Source organism: Macaca nemestrina, chromosome 15 (assembly GCF_043159975.1).
Source record: "Macaca nemestrina isolate mMacNem1 chromosome 15, mMacNem.hap1, whole genome shotgun sequence".
NCBI classification, from domain to species: domain Eukaryota; kingdom Metazoa; phylum Chordata; class Mammalia; order Primates; family Cercopithecidae; genus Macaca; species Macaca nemestrina.
Window position 1 is genome coordinate 12,070,241 of NC_092139.1, and position 17,383 is coordinate 12,087,623.

The 17,383-nt window shown below is 39.2% G+C and overlaps 1 long non-coding RNA gene across 1 annotated transcript in view; it reads right to left on the reverse strand.

Moving 5' to 3' along the window:
• Window positions 1-1,109: 1,109 nt before the first annotated feature.
• LOC105470659 (uncharacterized) overlaps window positions 1,110-17,383 on the reverse strand; it is a 41,753-nt gene continuing 25,479 nt past the window's right edge. Inside the window, exons 7-8 of the long non-coding RNA XR_980670.3 lie at window positions 3,305-3,500; window positions 1,110-1,494 (exon numbers count right to left, since the gene is read on the reverse strand). This is a non-coding gene — a long non-coding RNA (uncharacterized lncRNA). The remainder of the gene's footprint in view (window positions 1,495-3,304; window positions 3,501-17,383) is intronic.

Below are 17,383 nucleotides of genomic sequence, written 5' to 3' on the forward strand. Positions count from 1 at the left end.
TTTCGCATAGAAATGACAACAGAAAAGTATTGAGGTCAGATCTCTCGCAACATTACAAGAGGAAAAAAGAGAAGTAAAAACCAATAACATGCTTATAGAGATGAAAGCACGCCAGAAAGATATGCCCACAAACAGATCAAAACTGTAGCATACTACATTATACAATAAAATTATACAAGACCTGAAAACACAGCACAAATCAGAATTCAATTGCTTAGAAATGAGGTGAAAGAACATGAGAAATATTTAGAAATAAAAAATCATTTAAAAAATGAAATCTAAGCTAGAAAAAACTACAAGATTAAAAATGTGATAAATACAAGAGAGAATTAATACAATATACAATGCCTGAACATAATGAAAAATTTTTAAATAAAAAATTTAAAAATTAAAAAGAAGCAAGAAAATAAAAAATTCAAGAGAAAGTGGAAATACTGAAGATAGGCAGAGAAGGTTCAAAAATAGATGGTAAAAAAACCAATGCAAGGGAACAGAACAAATACTGAGATACATAATTTAAGAAACTTTCCTGAAATTGAAAAAAATATATTTGAAACTGCCTATGGAAAGAGCCCCCCAGGTACCTGAGAATAGTAACCTGGAATGACAGTCTCCAAGAAATAAAATCTATGGGACTTTAAAGCTAATGAAATCTATTGGACTTTAAAGCAAAAGAAATATTAATTGGACATTTAGGTAAAAAGAAAATATTATTTACTAAAAAATATCGACATCAAACTTTTGGAAAGCAACACCGTATACCAGTAGAAAATGGAGTCCCATACTTATTCAAGGGAAGAAATTGTGAGTCGAGGATTTTATAACTAGCAAAACTGACTTCCAATTACACAGGGCACAGAGCATAATCAGCATGCAAGAACTCAGGGTAAAAATCAGAACACCTATAACCCTCAAATTTCAAATGAGAGGGTGGGGACAAGAGGCACAGGTCCTGGGTGGATAAGACTACAAAAGATGCAAAGCAAAAATATTTGCATTGCTGTAATCTGAATGTTTGTGTCCCTCCAAACAAAATTCATATATTCATACACACACACACACACACACATATATATATATGTGTGTGTGTGTGTGTGTGTAAACTTTTATTTTAGACAAGTTTGTTATATAGGTAAATTACATGTTGCGAGGGTTTGGTGTACAGATTATTTCATCAACCAGGTAATAAGCATAGTACCTGATAAGTAGTTTTTCTATCCTCTTCCTCCTCCCACCCTCCACCTTCAAGTAGGCCCCAGTGTCCATTGCTTCCTTCTTTATGTCCATATGTACTTAATGTTTAGCTCCCTCTTATAAGTGAGAACATGCAGTATTTGGTTTTCTGTTCCTGTGCCAGTTTGCTTAGGATAATACCCTCCAGCTCCATCCATGTTTCTGCAAAGGACATGATCTCGTTCTTCTTTACGGCTATGTAGTATTCTATTTGAAATACCATCTTAAAAGAGGGAAAGGAAGGCTTCGCTTCCTCCAGATCTGGGACAGAAAATGTAGAAGATGAGTTTAGAACATCTTGTCATACCAAACAGTGAAAGACCTATCAGACTTCAGGGTCATCTCAAAAAGACTCAAAAGCCATATTGAAAAGGCTCTCACTGGCAAAAGTGGGATAACTTGAGCTTTGATTAGGCTAATACATGCCATGGATTGAAATTCCTTACATACCTTATTATGTTATAATGAGGCAAGTAATAATAACAACAATAGAGAATCAATGCAGTATCTCAAAAACTGATAAAGAAAAATAATGAAGACTTCACCTGTTTTTCCTATATGAACTTCGAGGAACTCAAATGAAAGATGAGGCAAAGTATTTCTTTCTAAAAGTATTGCAAGTTATACATAAAAAAGAATTGATTCAATCAGAATGTCAGCATTTTGAAAATCATCATAAATGATCACATCTAGGCATCATCCCTTGGCAGCTGTGGCATCTCAGAAAGAAAGATGAACAGACGTTCTACGCCTACTGCTGAGTGAACACACACAGTCAAGCCTTGCCAGAGGGATTGAACCCAAGTCTGATTAAGTCTCTGAGTTCAGCTGTCAATTTGCAGGAGGTACAGCAAACAGAAGAGCTTGCTAAGCTGCACCAAGAGGATGCAACCGCAAAATCTAGAGTGGAAACTATAATAGGTTCAATGGCCTGTGTCTTCCACAAATAAACTGCAAGGAAAATAAAGGGCTAGAAGGTGAGCCTATAGATTAAATGAGATTTAAAAGACATACAGAGAAAAGGCGAGAGTTAACTATAGTGTTTAGGAATGAACACTTGGATAATAAAACTATCTTAAAACTCAAGGAAATGGCCGGGCGCGGTGGCTCAAGCCTGTAATCCCAGCACTTTGGGAGGCCGAGACGGGCGAATCACGAGGTCAGGAGATCGAGACCATCCTGGCTAACATGGTGAAACCCCGTCTCTACTAAAAAAAATACAAAAAACTAGCCAGGTGAGGTGGCGGGCGCCTGTAGTCCCAGCTACTCGGGAGGCTGAGGCAGGAGAATGGCGTAAACCCGGGAGGCGGAGCTTGCAGTGAGCTGAAATCCGGCCACTGCACTCCCGCCTGGATGACAGAGCCAGACTCCGTCTCAAAAAAAAAAAAAAAAAAAAAAAAAAATACTCAAGGAAATTACCACTGTGAAAGTCAAGACCAGGGGTCAGCAAACTTTTTCTGTGGTAAATATTTTTTAAGCCTTTGAGGACCAGGCAGTCTCTGTTACAGCCACTCAACTCTGCCATTGCAGTGTGAAAGCAGCCACAGACAAGTCAAGGAATGCCTGGGTGTCGCTGTGTGCCAATAAAACTTTGTAAAAACAGCTGTCAAGCCAATTCCTCGTCAAGATCATGCTTACTTTGGGGAAAGGAAGTGAACTGGGGTTGGGATGGAATACACAAAGGTGTTTCTTGCCAGCAAAGCTCTCGTTTTTGAGCTGGGTGGCTGTTTTGGATATTCAGCTTATATTGCCCATTAAACTATATAATTCTCTCATGTGACTTTCAGTATCTGTACTTTATTTAAAAAAAAAAAAAGGAAATTCAAGTGATTTGTGCAGGGACAGAATAAAGATCTGCTATTCAGTGTTCTTATGAAGGATAAAAATTGTCTTCCCTACATGTAACGCTTTTTCTTCACAGAAGAAAAAGCTTTGATTAGGCTAATACATGCCATGGATTGAAATTCCTTACATACCTTATCATGTTATAATGAAGCAAGTAATAATAACGCCAATAGAGAATCAATGCAGTATCTCAAAAACTGATAAAGAAAAATAATGAAGACTTCACCTGTTTTTCACAGAAGCTGTGTGAGTTGTATGAGTGGCGGCAAATGAGAGAGCCTGGGCTGTGGAGACACCAGAAAGATTTGATTCCCAGCTTCTCTAAATTACCAACTGCGGGGCGCATTTAGGTGTTGACTTGACTGGGCCAAGTTATCCAGATATTTGGTCAATCAGTCAAAATGTCGCTATGAAGGCATTTTCTAGAACAGATAAACATTTGAATCAGTGGGCTTTGAGTAAAGCAGATGACCTTCTATAATTTACATGGGCCTCGTCCAATCTGTTGAAAGCCTTAAGAGAAATAAGACTGAGGTTCTCTGAGGAACAGGGAAATCTGTCCCCAGACGCCCTTCAGACTCCAGTCACAACATCAGTTCTCCCCTGGGGACTCCAGCTGACCAGCCTACTCTGCCAAGGTTGGACTTGCCAGCCCCACAATTGCATGGCCCAATTCCCTAAAATAAATCTCTCTCCCTCCCCCACACAATATACTGGTTCTGTTTCTCTGGAACTTTCTCTCTTTTTCTCTATTATACTGATAGATAGATAGATAGATAGATAGATAGATAGATAGATAGATAGACAGACAGACATATATAGAGATACATGTATATACACATATATATGGATGTAGATATAGATAAACTCTCAGATAGATAGATTCTCTTCTATATATATATGTGTGTGTGTGTAGATAGATAGATAGATAGATAGATAGATAGATAGATAGATGACATTATATTGGTTCTGTTTCTCTGGAAGACCCTTACTAATACACTAATTGTGTAACCTTGGAACAAATTACCTACTCTATGCCCCCAAGGACCCTTCAGACACCCCTCAGACTCCAGTGGCAACATCAAAATTCTTCCCTGGGACTCCAGCTGGTCAGCCTGCCCTGCGAAGTTTGGACTTGCTAGTCCCACAATTACCTGGCCCAATTCCTTAAAATATATCTCTTCCTCTCTCCCTCCCCTACACATTATCATTATATTTGTTCTGTTTTTCTAGAACTTTATCTCTCTCTACACACACACACACACACACACACATACACGTATATGGATATAGATGATATATATAGATTCTCTCCCTCTCTCCATATATCGCATTCTATTGGTTCTGTTGCCTTAGAAAACCCTACTAACACACTAATTGTTAACCTTGGAACAAGTTACCTGCTATCTCTGTGCTCCAGGTGCTTCATTGGTAAAGTGAGGCAATAATTGTAGCAATTATGAAAAAGTAATGTCCCAATATATTGGGAATGGCTTCCTGAGTAGAAGACACAGGCTTCCCGGAGAAGGCCACCTAGATTTTCCCCCTTGTTCTGACATGGTAAGAGCAGTAGCCACCTTGTGGCCTTAAAGACAAGAACCTCATGCTAAGGATTGTGAGTGAGCAAAAGCGAAGAAGCCAGGGTCCCTGGGTGTCATCACTAAGCCATCTCACCTGGTTGTGAGAGAAAACTGCTAAATGGAGCCAGAAAATTGCTGTGCTTCAACCTAGTAAATCTCACCCTAACCTTCACCTTTAGAGTCAAGCATAAGACTATAGACAGAATAATGAGCTAAAATTCTTTACTTAGGACATAGAAAGTGCCCAATAACTATTGCTATTATCATTATCAATCATTATCATTGTGTGCTGTCTTTCCATGCTGATCTGCCACGGCGCAACGTGTCTACAACACCAACCCCAAATCATGAGATCCTCAGCCTCAGATCCAGAGGAAGAAAATCCTGTTTCTCCCTCAAGCAGCCAACAGAACTTCTAGCCTTGGCTCTCGATGGCCATAGAACTGCTGTTCTAACGGGCCAGTGAGAGAGTCCAGGCCTGGTGCTGAAGGCTGGGTTCAGGTTGCCCAAGTCAGCAAATAAAACTACAAGATGCCAACTTATATTTGAATTTCAGATAAATGATGAATTGTGGGTTTTTTTATTTTTTGAGATAGGGTGTCTTTCAGTTGCATAGGCTGGAGTGCAGTGGTGTGATCACCACTCATTGCAGCTTTGACCTCCTGGGCTCAAGTGGTCCTCCCACCTCAGCGTCTCAGCCAGTAGCTGGGCCCACAGGTGTAAACCAACATGCCCAGCTATTTTTTTTTTTTCTGTAGAGAAAGGGTTTCACTGTGTTGCCCAGATTGAACTCACACTTCTGAGTTCAAGCAATCCTCCTGCTTCAGCCTCTCAAAGTGCTGAGATTACAAGCATGAGCCACCACATCCAGCCGAATTATTTCTGATGTAATATATCCCATGCAATATTTGGGAGATAATTGTACTATAAAAGTACCAGTCTGGCCAACATGGTTAAAGCCCGTCTCTACTAAGAATACAAAAAAAAAAAAAAAATTAACCAGGCGTGGTGGTGCACACCTGTAATCCCAGCTACTCAGGAGGCTGAGGCAGGGGAATTGCTTGAACCAGGGCGGTGGGGGTTGCAGTGAGCCAAGATCACGTCACTGCACTCCAGCCTGTGTGACAGAGCAAGACTCCATCTCAAAAAAAAAAAAAAAAAAAAAAAAAAAAAAAAAAAAAAAAGTAGACATTGTTTGTTTATCTGATATTCAAATTTAACTGAGCATTCTATATTTTATCTGGCAACCCTATTTGGGGCCCATTAAAACCAAATTACCTTAGCTGAGAGGGTGGTGGGAGCTATGATTCATTAACTGAAATTTTGAGGCTGTCTTATCAAAATCAGGTGAATGAAATGCTTGGAGCAGGGAAAATACACACACACACACACACACACACACACACACACGTACATAGACTTCTTCTCCAAACATCTCGTTTTCCAAAACAAAACCATTCATAGACATTGCAAACTGAATATCCATGACAAATAGACATGAAGCTATGGTAGAGATCTAAAAAATGCAAAGTTTAAAGTATGAAAAACTACCTACTTGTACATAAGGTAATTGTAATCCAATCTCACTGATGTTTATGACAGACAAAAAATTTCTATTTTTTTTCCCTCCAGTCATTCAATTGCTGGATGAAACCCCCAATAAGACATAAAGGAAATCACAGCAGAGTGTAAAGACTCAGAGAGAATATAATTATATGATAGGTGTGTGTGTGTGCTGTAAGCTTGCACATATCTATCTCTTTCTTGAAAAAAGATTGCATAAAGAAAATCTCTGATTTCATTGAAAACAATAATTATGTCAGTTATACCAAGAAAAGGATTATAATACTCAGAATTTGGAAGACTTGGTAGCTCACAGTCTAGTATTCTGCATATTTGTTGCAAACTAGAATATGTTGAAATGATATATGCTACTATGTGTCTCTGTGTGTATACAGATATACACATACACATATATGCATTTTTTTTTCATTTCTCCCTGGTCTTAGCCTGTGATCTACTTAGATCTGGTAAAAAATCCACTGTGGAGACGTGATAGAAATTAACAATATTATATGAATTTCAATGGTCTTAAATTAGACAGCTCTTAGAATGCCAGGATCCAAGTCCTTTGATTTTATATAACTGACAACTTCTGCACAGCACTTTAGTCAGGCAGACTCTACAACAATTAAATAAGAACAAAAGGCTTCTAGTAGACATTACTGCATATAGATATGTATATCTATATGTATATACATATATGTATGATGAACAGTTAATTTTCTCCCTTTACAGATTCCACTAATAGCCTGAGCTGTAGCCTCAATTCTCTCATTCTTTGTACAAACTCAAACCTTGTGATAATGGAGGAGTTGGATTTATCTCTTTTTTTAAAGTGATTTTCCCAAATGGACAAAAGAGTTTGACATGTGAAAACAGAAGATTGTTTTGTTTTTAACAAAAATAAGAAATCTGTTTTTTAAAGTCATCAGCATTGAATAAGAAACACTGCATTTATTCATTCATTTTTTCTTTTCTTTTCTTTTTTGAGACGGAGTCTCGCTCTGTCACCCAGACTGGAGTGCAGTGGCCCAATCTCCGCTCACTGTAACCTCCCCCTCCTGGGTTCAAGAGCTTCTCCTGCCTCAGCCTCTCGAGTAGCTGGGATTACAGGTGGGCACCACCACGCCTGGCTGATTTTTGTATTTTTAGTATAGACGAGGTTTCACCATATTGGCCAGGCTGGTCTTGAACTCCTGACCTCAGGTGATCTGCCCGCCTCAGCCTCCCAAAGTGCTGGAATTACAGGCATGAGCCACTACACCCAGCTTCATTCAATTTTTCATTCGTTCATCCAAGCACTAAGCACAAAGGACACAGCAGGGAATGAGGCATATTGTCTACCCTCCTGGAAAGAGACTGTTCCACTCTGGAGCAACAGGATTTTTCTGTTGCAAAAACCCATGAAATGCTTCATGCGTTTGTGTCTCTTGCCCACTGGGAGAATGCGAAGAAGAATAGGAGTCATTGGGATGAGTTGGAGATATTTGATACACCTGTTGTCCAAAGGGTGGTAAATGTATCCTCTAGGACACAACACTGTTTTAGGTGGTATACAGACAAATACTTTCAAAATTTTATCATTTATTTATTTTTATCAATGCAAACCTTATATGTGGATTTTTCATTACTAATTACTATTTTCTTTTAACAAGCATTTTTAAGTTGTTTAAAATAGAGTTTGTGAAAAATAATTAGTTAAAAAATAATATAAGTGGTTCATGGACCAGCAATATTTACTGGAAGTGACTCAAGCGGCAAACACTATTTTATGTCCTTTCAGGCACCCCAAGAGTCAGGTAGACTCTTGCCTACCTGAGTTCCTCCTGGCTTGTCGCTTTGGGGCTGATATTTCTTTCATCACAAAATCCTTTGGCAGATGTTGCAGAATAAGATATAAGAGCAAATAGTCTTGAGGGAAAAAAGCACATTAGTTTACGGTAATACAAAAGCGTAAGTCAACGACCTGGGCCTTTCTGACATTTTGTTAGGGGACACCCATAGAGATGGGAAAAGTGTCTGTGAAGGGGTCAAAGGGTGAGGAGAAGTGGTGGGTGGTGCTGTATAAAGCTTCAGGGATTTGGGTGTATTAAGCCCGATATGTATCAGCACTGATTGCCAGTGCCCTCAAATCACATAGGATGTTTAGCGCATCAAAAAGAAACAAGGACATTCTTGGTTCTTTGTGGAGGACAAAGTGCGTTATGCATTTCATTCAATCTTCCAAAGACGTAAAACCACGGGGTGGCATTGTTCCAATCCTCACTGTACATTTGAGGACATAAATGCTCAGACTTGTGAAGTAACTTGCCCAAAGCTATTATTCGGCCAAGCCAAAGTAGGACCCAAATCTAAGTTCTCTAGTTACTTGCCCATTCTGTCCTCTTTTCTATTTATGTTCTGTTTTCCAGAAACACAGCAAGAAAAAGTATGAAAATAGAAACAGAATGTACCTCCTTCTAATTCCTTTCCTAGTGATCACTGCTGCTACCCTTTTAGTGTTATTTTTGTCAGGAGCTTTTACCAGGCTAACAAAATAAAGCTTGACAGACAGACAAGCAGACAACCCAATTCCAGGACATCTTCGTGTTATTTTTTTTTTCCTTTTTTTTCTTTTTAAACGAACTACAATTTATATTCAGGACAGCTTTCTATGCTCATACCTCAGTTGCCCCTCATTTGGAGGTTTTAGCAACGGAATATCTCACTCTATGGATGTGCCATTCCACACGGAGCCAGTCCCGCTGAAGGACACTTAGGCATTTTCAGATTGTTTTCCATCCAAGCACTAATGCAGTGACCTTCCTCATACATGTCTCTCTCCACATTTACATATGGGTTTAGGTAGAATTCATTTCAGTCCATGAATTTGCTAGACTGGACTTTTAATTTTCAGTTTTGATGCATACTGGCAAATTGCAATAAAACCAGCATGGATTGCATGAACCTGCAACAACTCAAAAAGATATTTTAAGTGAAATAAAATACAGCAAATAAAATGCAAACAGGAAAAAATAATAGCAAGTAGCACTTATCCAACACTCCATAGTTTGCAAAATACTTCCAATACTTTCCAATGAGTCTTTTCACTTGATCTTTTTGCTGAAGGAATTCTTCCTGAACCCCAGTTCCCCAAGTTAGGTTAGTGGCCACATTGTTGAAATTTCTGTTGAATATCAGGCCTCTATCCCCTGCTCTGCCTATGGCAAAACTGTTATGTTTAACGACATGGTTCTTTGTATCCTTCAGGGAAAATTTTGAGGCCTCACATATGTAGAAGAGCAGGCAGCTCTGACTGGCAGCATTGTGTGTGAGAGAGTGTGTGAGTGTGTGTCTGTGTGAGTGTGTGTGTGTGAATGTGTGTGTGTGTACATGCACACGCATGTTCCATATTCAGCACTTTAAAGGATCTATTTTTGATCTATATTTGAACTCCAATTGCTTTACCAAAAGCCAAGTTGTATTACAAAAATATGACAAAATTTGTATTATCAGCATCACTTACTCAGGAATGATAAATCATCAAATTGAAGCAATGGGGATAATTAGGCTGCTTATATTTGTGGATATGGTGCACTTTTTGTTTTTATTGATTCTTCTCCTTTTTTTCTATCCCCACTTTTCCCCTAGTCAGTCCATCCCTACCTTCTTTAAAGGAATTGGATACATACGATTTAATTTAGGGGCTACTGGATCTCTTTGTTATCCTAGAACAGTCCACAGATCAGCAGAATTGACATCCACCCACCGGAAGCTTGTTAGAAATGCGGAACCCCAGGCCCCATCCCCAGACCCACTAAATCAGAATCTGCATTTTAACAAGATCCCAGGCCATTCAAGTGCGAATTAAAATTTGAGAAACCCTGCTGAAAACCTTTCCTCCATTCACCCAAGATAGAAAAGTGATTTTTAAAACATAACAAAATAAGGAACCAAACCCCAGCTAGGACCTGTACTAACCTGCATTGACAAAGGCAGGGAAAAACAAAGGAAGGGAAAGAGAGAGGAAAAGAACAAAAGGGTTAATTATTTACTAATCTGAACATGTAGACCTTATTTCAAAGAACGCTGTGAAAATATTCTTTTCCTATTCCTGTTTTAAGCGCCCATGTTTTATATTTCTTAGGAAAAGGGGCTAAAAGCTAGAGCACCATATATTTTGTACAGGTAGGGTTTTAATATGCTTCAGAACCCCCAGTGCCTAATGAAAGCCTTTTAAGTAAATCTCACGAAGCTCTAATCTCGAAGAGCTTCCCATGTTCTTCTCTGCTGTTCTTATTTAATTTTTAATAAGAACAATTCCACGCTGCTCGAAAGCACGGCTCAATTAAGAAATATTCCTACCAGGCATCTTTGAAATCTTACAGCATTCTCTTCCTTCTGTTTCCTGATGACCCTCAATTTGGTTGTGTCGAGAGGTTTGTGGGGAGGAGGGGAAAAACGAAGCTTATTTTTTAATTGCAAGTTCAATTTCACACTGTTCTTTATGAGATGGCAAGACTGGTTTTCAAAGACAGAAAGGCAACAACTCATGTAACTGCTGCCAGAAAGCTACAGTGGAATATCTTAGTATCCTATTTTGAAATTTCAAGTGGCATCTTTGATCTGATTCCCTAGGCATTAGATGTCCTTGAAGTTATATTGAGGTCATGAGAAATAATTTTGAAAGAAACAATTGTGTCTAAATCATAGAACCCCAACCACAAGGATTTTAAAGTAATCTAAACTTAACTCCCTTATAATGTTGTATGGTTTATAACAGAATTATTACTTAGTTCTTCCTAGTAAAATTTACCTTGCATTAATGTGTCCTTTCTAAAGAACAGTTTCTAGAGATTTAAATCCAGCCACAAATTTTCACTAGCTACTCCTATTTTTCAGCTGAGAATTCATGTTGACACCTATATCTGCATATCTAGTACATCAAAACACATACATGCTTGTATATGTATGTGTGTATATGACAACCACCACCAATGGTGTTGCCCATGTTGGTTAATTTCAAAAGCAGAAGAATATAATTGTAAATGTACAAAATTATGCTTTTTTTTTTTTTTTTTGAGACGGAATCTCGCTGTGTCATGCAGTGGCGCGATCTGGGCTCACTGCAACCTCTGCCTCCTGGGTTCACGCCATTCTTCTACTTCAGCCTCCCGAGTAGCTGGGACTACAGGCGTCCACCACCACGCCCAGCTAATTTTTTGTATTTTTAGTAGAGACGGGGTTTCACCGTGTTAGCCAGGATGTTCTCGATCTCTTGTTCTCATGATTCACCCGCCTTGGCCTCCCAAAGTGCTGGAATTATAGGCGTGAGCCACTGCACCCAGCCACATTCATTATTTTTATTTGTAACCCCCTCACTGCTTAAAATGTGAGGTAGTTCACTAAATTAAGCATAATACAAATGAGACAATTATATGTACAATCATGAGAGGGGAAGAAAGAATAGCAATAAGGCGTTATTATACATCAGAGCTACAGCAACACTGGCCATTTAATGTAACTCTGACTTTCCTAGCGGTCGAGACAAAAAGGAAAACCTACTGAACTACATGTCTCATCCCGTATCATAGGAGAAAATGATACACCAAAAGTAAAAATTTCATGGCCACAAAGAAATTTTCACCTGAAGATCATATGGATCTAAGGATCAAGTTTATTTAAAGCAAAAAAAAAAAAAAAAAAAAAAAAAAAAGCTTTTCCATCTGAAAGGGAGATTCACAAATTCTAAAGGTGGGGCTCATATTTTGCTCAAGAAGGACACTGGATTTGTTCAAACGCTTGGATGAACAAGGAGTGTCCCAAATTCTCAGTCTCCAGATGATGTAACCTGCAAGGGATGAATTTGAAACAAGTTTTTCCAAATCATAAAATAATTTTCTGCATGGGATGAAAATAATTTTCATGGAATGAGATCTAAGGAATCCCATTTTAGGGATTTTAAGAAACCTAACAGCCATTGTCTTCAAATATGGCTATACAAAAGACAAAAGACAGCAATATTGGTTTTTATTTGAATCATCTTGATGATAATAACTTAGAGAGGGGATTTCGACAGGTAGATGAGATAATGCTGTCCAAAGTAACGAAGTTCACTTTAGGGATGGAAGTCAGAGATCTTGTTGGCTCGAAATGTTCAATGTCCCTCCCAACCATCGGACATCCCTAGCAAATTCATCAAGGTTGTATCTCAGATTAGCCCAACTGCTAATATTCCGTTTGACTTATCTGGAGACTCGGTATCTTTAGAAACCAAATGTCTTAAACTAAAAATTAACATCCTACCATACAAATTAGGAGCTTGCAAGTTTATTTAACTCAGTCATAAAGGATCTTTTTAAAAATAAATGTATTGGGATATAATATACGCAACATAAAAATTTATTCATTTCAATGATATTTAGTAAATTTAAGAAGTTGTGCAACTATTACAATCATCCATTAGAGAATATTTCATCACTCCAAAAAGATGATGCAGTTAATTTTTTTCACCCTCAAATCTAGGTACTAATGGGAATCTATTTTCTGTTTTTATGAATTTGGTTTTTTGCCATTTTATATAAATGGAATTACACAGAACGTGGTCTTTTGTGTCTGGCTCCTTTCGCTTAGCATGATGTTTTGGAGATTTATTCATGTTGGAGTATGTATCAGGACTTCAGTCCTTTTTACTGACAAATACTTTTCCATTGTGTTGGTATATCACATTTTATCTATCCATTCATCATTTCATAGACATTTGGGCTGTTTCTAATTTCAGCCACAAAAAAGCTTTCCCATCTGAAGGGGAGATTCACAAATTCTAAAGGTGGGGCTCATATTTTGCTCAAAAAGGACACTGGATTTGCTCAAATGCTTGGATGAACAAGGAGCATCTCAAGTTCTCAGTCTCCAGATGATGTAACCTGCAAGGAACGAATTAGAAACAAGTTTTGACAAATCATAAAATAAGTGTGTGCATGCCCCTGCTTTTTATCCTTCCTCCCCTTGGTGATTTTTTTTTTTTTTTTTTTTTTTTTTTTTTTTTTGAGACAGAGTCTGGCTCAGTTGCCAGGCTGGAGTGCAGTGGCGCGATCTCAGCTCACTGCAACCTCCACCTCCCTGGTTCAAGCAATTCTCCTGCCTCAGCCTCCCTAGTAGCTGGGCCTACAGGTGTGCGCCACAGCACTTAGCTCATTCTTTGTATTTTTGGTAGAGATGGGGGTTCATCATGTTTGCCAGGATGGTCTCGGTCTCTTGACCTCGTGGTCTGCCTGCCTCAGACTCCCAAAGTGCTGGGATTACAGGTGTGAGCCACTGCACCCAGCTGTGAATTTTTAATAATTATAAATCTAACACTTCTTGAAGGCTTATAATATTTGAAGCTTACAGCAAGTTTACACTATTATCCAATTTAATTTTCACACTAACCCTATGAAGTATTATTTTAATAAATAGGGTATCAAGCCTTTTGGCAATTAATACTCAAGATCATCCATCTAGGAATAGGTAATAGGGAAATTCAAAAGCTCATACTCTCACCTGTAATCATAGCACTTTCAGAGACTGAGGCAGGAGGGGTACTTGAGGTCAGGAGTTCAAGACTAGCCTGGAACACATAGTGAGACCCCCATCTCCACACAAAATTTTAAAAATTAAAAAAAAAAATTAGCCAGGTGTGGTGGCTCATGCCAGTGGTCCCAGCTACTCAAGAGGCTGAGGCAGGAGGATGGCTTGAGCCTAGGAGTTTGAGGCTGCAGTGAGATATGATCCCACCACCGCATTCCCACCTGGATGACAGAGGTCCTATCTCAAACAAACAAACAAAAACTTCATAATCTTACCCCAGAGCCTTAATAACCACTGTCTCATACTGCCTCTTGACATTGTAATGCAGATCTCACCTTCGCAGCAAAGTCCCCTCCTGACTTAGGACTAGTCTCCTAAGCTTCCTTAGCTTGGTCTCCTAAGCTTAGAGACTCCCAGTAAGTGTTGTTTAGACCTCTGTGCTTATTCATGACACTCACAGCCCTGGTAATTTCAGATCCACATTTCCTTTCAGCCTGTCAGTTTTATAACGACAGAGAACTGAACTTAGCTCTGTTTTCTTCTTGTTATACCCTACTCCCTGCCCCATCTTGGACCTATCTTAAAGCCTTCAACAAACATGCATTAAATATATCAGTAACGTTTTAAAACTTTTATTTTAGGTTCAGGGGTACATGTGCAGGTTTGTTATATAGGTAAATTTGTGTCATGCGGGTTTGTTGTAAAGATTATTTTGTCATCCAGGTACTAAACTTAGTACCCAATAGTTATTTTGTCTGCTATTCTCTCTCCTCCCATCCTCCACCCTCAAATAAGCCCCAGGGTGCATTGTTCCCCTCTTTGTGTCCATGCATTCTCATCATTTAACTCCCATTTACAAAGGAGAATATGCAATATTTGGTTTTCTGTTTCTGCATTAGTTTGCTAAGGATAATGGCCTCCAGCTCCATCCATGTTCCTGCGAAGGACGTGATCGCATTCTTTTTAAGGCTGCATCGTATTCCATGGTGTGTGTGTACCACATTTTCTTTATCCAGTCTATCACTGATGAGCATTTAGGTTGATTCCATGTCTTTGCTATTGTGAATAGAACAGTAACGAACATACGTGTGCATATGTCTTTATAGCAGAAGGATTTATATTCCTTTGGGTATATATCCAGTAATGAGATGGCTCAGCCCAATGGTAGTTCTGTTTTTAGCTCTTTAAGGAATAGCCACACTGCTTTCCACAGTAGTTGAACTAATTTGCACTCCCACCAACAGTGCCTAAGCATTCCCTTTTCTCTGCAATCTTGCCAGCATCTCAAATTTTTTGACTTTTTAATCATAGCCACTCTGACTGGTGTGAGATAGTATCTCCTTGTGGTTTTGATTTGCATTTATCCAATGATCAGTGATATTGAGCTTTTTTTCATATGCTTGTTGGCCGCATGTATGTCTTCTTTATATGAGTAATTTTGAAAATTAAGACAACTTCCTAGAATTTATGCCAGGATAAGTTTGTTAGCTGCCAAGCACTTCCAAAACGTGGTACGATATTTCCACTTTTGTTAGAGTATTTAGTGTTGGTATTTAAATATTGGAGCATACTTGCCAAATACAAAAAATTTAATTTCAGCATATCTGATGATAAGCAGAGCCTGTGGAAGTGAACTAACCAATGGGGTTGTTTCCTTCAGTGGGTTTGAGACAGTAAATTTATGTCATAAACCTAAGAGAAGATGCGGTCCTTTCTGGTTATTAGTTATGAATGTCTTTGTCTGCATGTCACAGACACCTGTATAATAGTGGTCTAACAAACAGGGAGCCATTTTTTTATAGGCTGAAAACCTTGGCATCAGGTAGTCCAGGCCAGTGCAGTGGCTGACAAGGTCATCAGAGGCCCAGAGTCCTTCTAGCCTTTGCCTCTTCCATCAGCACGTTGGGTACCATGGTGGTAAATGGCTCCTGTAACAACTTATCATGACTGAGACCAAAGTAGGATGAAACCAGAGGAGGATGAAATAGTCATGACAGCAAAAATTTTCCAAGGGTCACTGTATCTATCATTCATTCATTTAACACATATTTACTGAGAAACTACTATGTGCCAAGCACTGATCTAAGCTCCAGGAATAGGACAGGGGAAAAAGCAACAACTCTGTCTGCTATTGTGGAGGTTATGTTCTAGGCAGCCCTCAGGGAGCTCCCATATTCTGAGTGTTTATTAAGGTCTAGGCCATGATTTCCCACTTTGTACTATTGACACTAGGGACCAGATTGGTCTTTGTGGTAGGGTCTGTTCTGTACACTGTAGAATGTTTAGCACCATCCCTGGCCTCCATTCACTAGGTGCTAGAAGCACCTGCCCCTCTCCCACCCTAGCTGTGACAACCACGAGTGTCTTCAGACATTGTCAGATGTCTCCTGGGAGGCAGACTTGTCTCAGTCGAGAAGCACTGGTCAAGCATTTTTCTAAGTGTGACAGGCGTTAGCTCATTTAATCTTTGCAACAACTCTGTGAGGTATTATTAACCCCTTTTCAGAGATTTAAGAAAAGAAAAACAAAACAAAACAAAACAAAAACCTTAGCTATTGAGACACTGAATAAATTCTCCAAGATTGCAAAGCTGGAAGCAAAGCCCACTTCTTCTTCCGTCCACCCGCTGCATAGCCTCTTATTGGGCAGGGGAACATCATGGCCTCACTTAGCTGCCTGGAATTCGGGGTCAGTGACAGCATGACTGGCCGATCCTAATCCCAGTCCATGCCTTCATATATCAAATACATAAAATGCATGTTTCTGGTTTAGAAGAGTGCCTAAAACATAGGAAAAAATACTCAAGTTATAGCTACTATAGTCATTTTATTTTATTTTATTACTTTTTTTTTTTTTTGACATGGAGTTTCGCTCTTATTGCCCAGGCTGGAGTGCAATAGCATGATCTCAGCTCACCGCAACCTCCACCTCCCAGGTTTAAGCGATTCTCCTGCCTCAGCCTCCTGAGCAGCTGGGATTACAGGCATGCAACACCATGCCCAGGCTAATTTTGTATTTTTAGCGGAGACGGGGTTTCTCCATGTTGGTCAGACCGGTCTCGAACTCCTGACCTCAGGTGATCCACCCGCCTCGGCCTCCCAAAGTTCTGGGATTACAGGCATGAGCCACCGCACCAGGCCTACTATGGTTATTATTATTGCCTGGATCTGAGCACATTGCCGCCCAAAACAAAAATGAGGTTTATTTGCAAGAGAGAAGCTTGGGCTGGACGTCACAACAAACATGACAAATAATGGTACATTATATAATAGCACATCACAGTGTCAGCAACATCCTGTTTCCTAATGCTGGGGGATCAATTTCAGGTAATAGCTCTACTAAGATATTGAAATATACGTAAAATAGAAAGGAAAGTAAGACACAGTCCTCTCTTATATCATTTGAAACTGGAAATTCACCCGTCATGAGAACTTAACTGCTTACTGTGAGTTTAGAAGTGATAATATGTTACAGGATTTAAGAGGCATTAAAACCCTGTGTTTTGTTCAGAGACGATTCCATTTTCTTCATCTATTGTTCCTGTCCATGAAGTCAAAAATGGACGAGAGAATTACGAAGCGGAGAGGAACAAATACCATCCGTAACCACTCCCG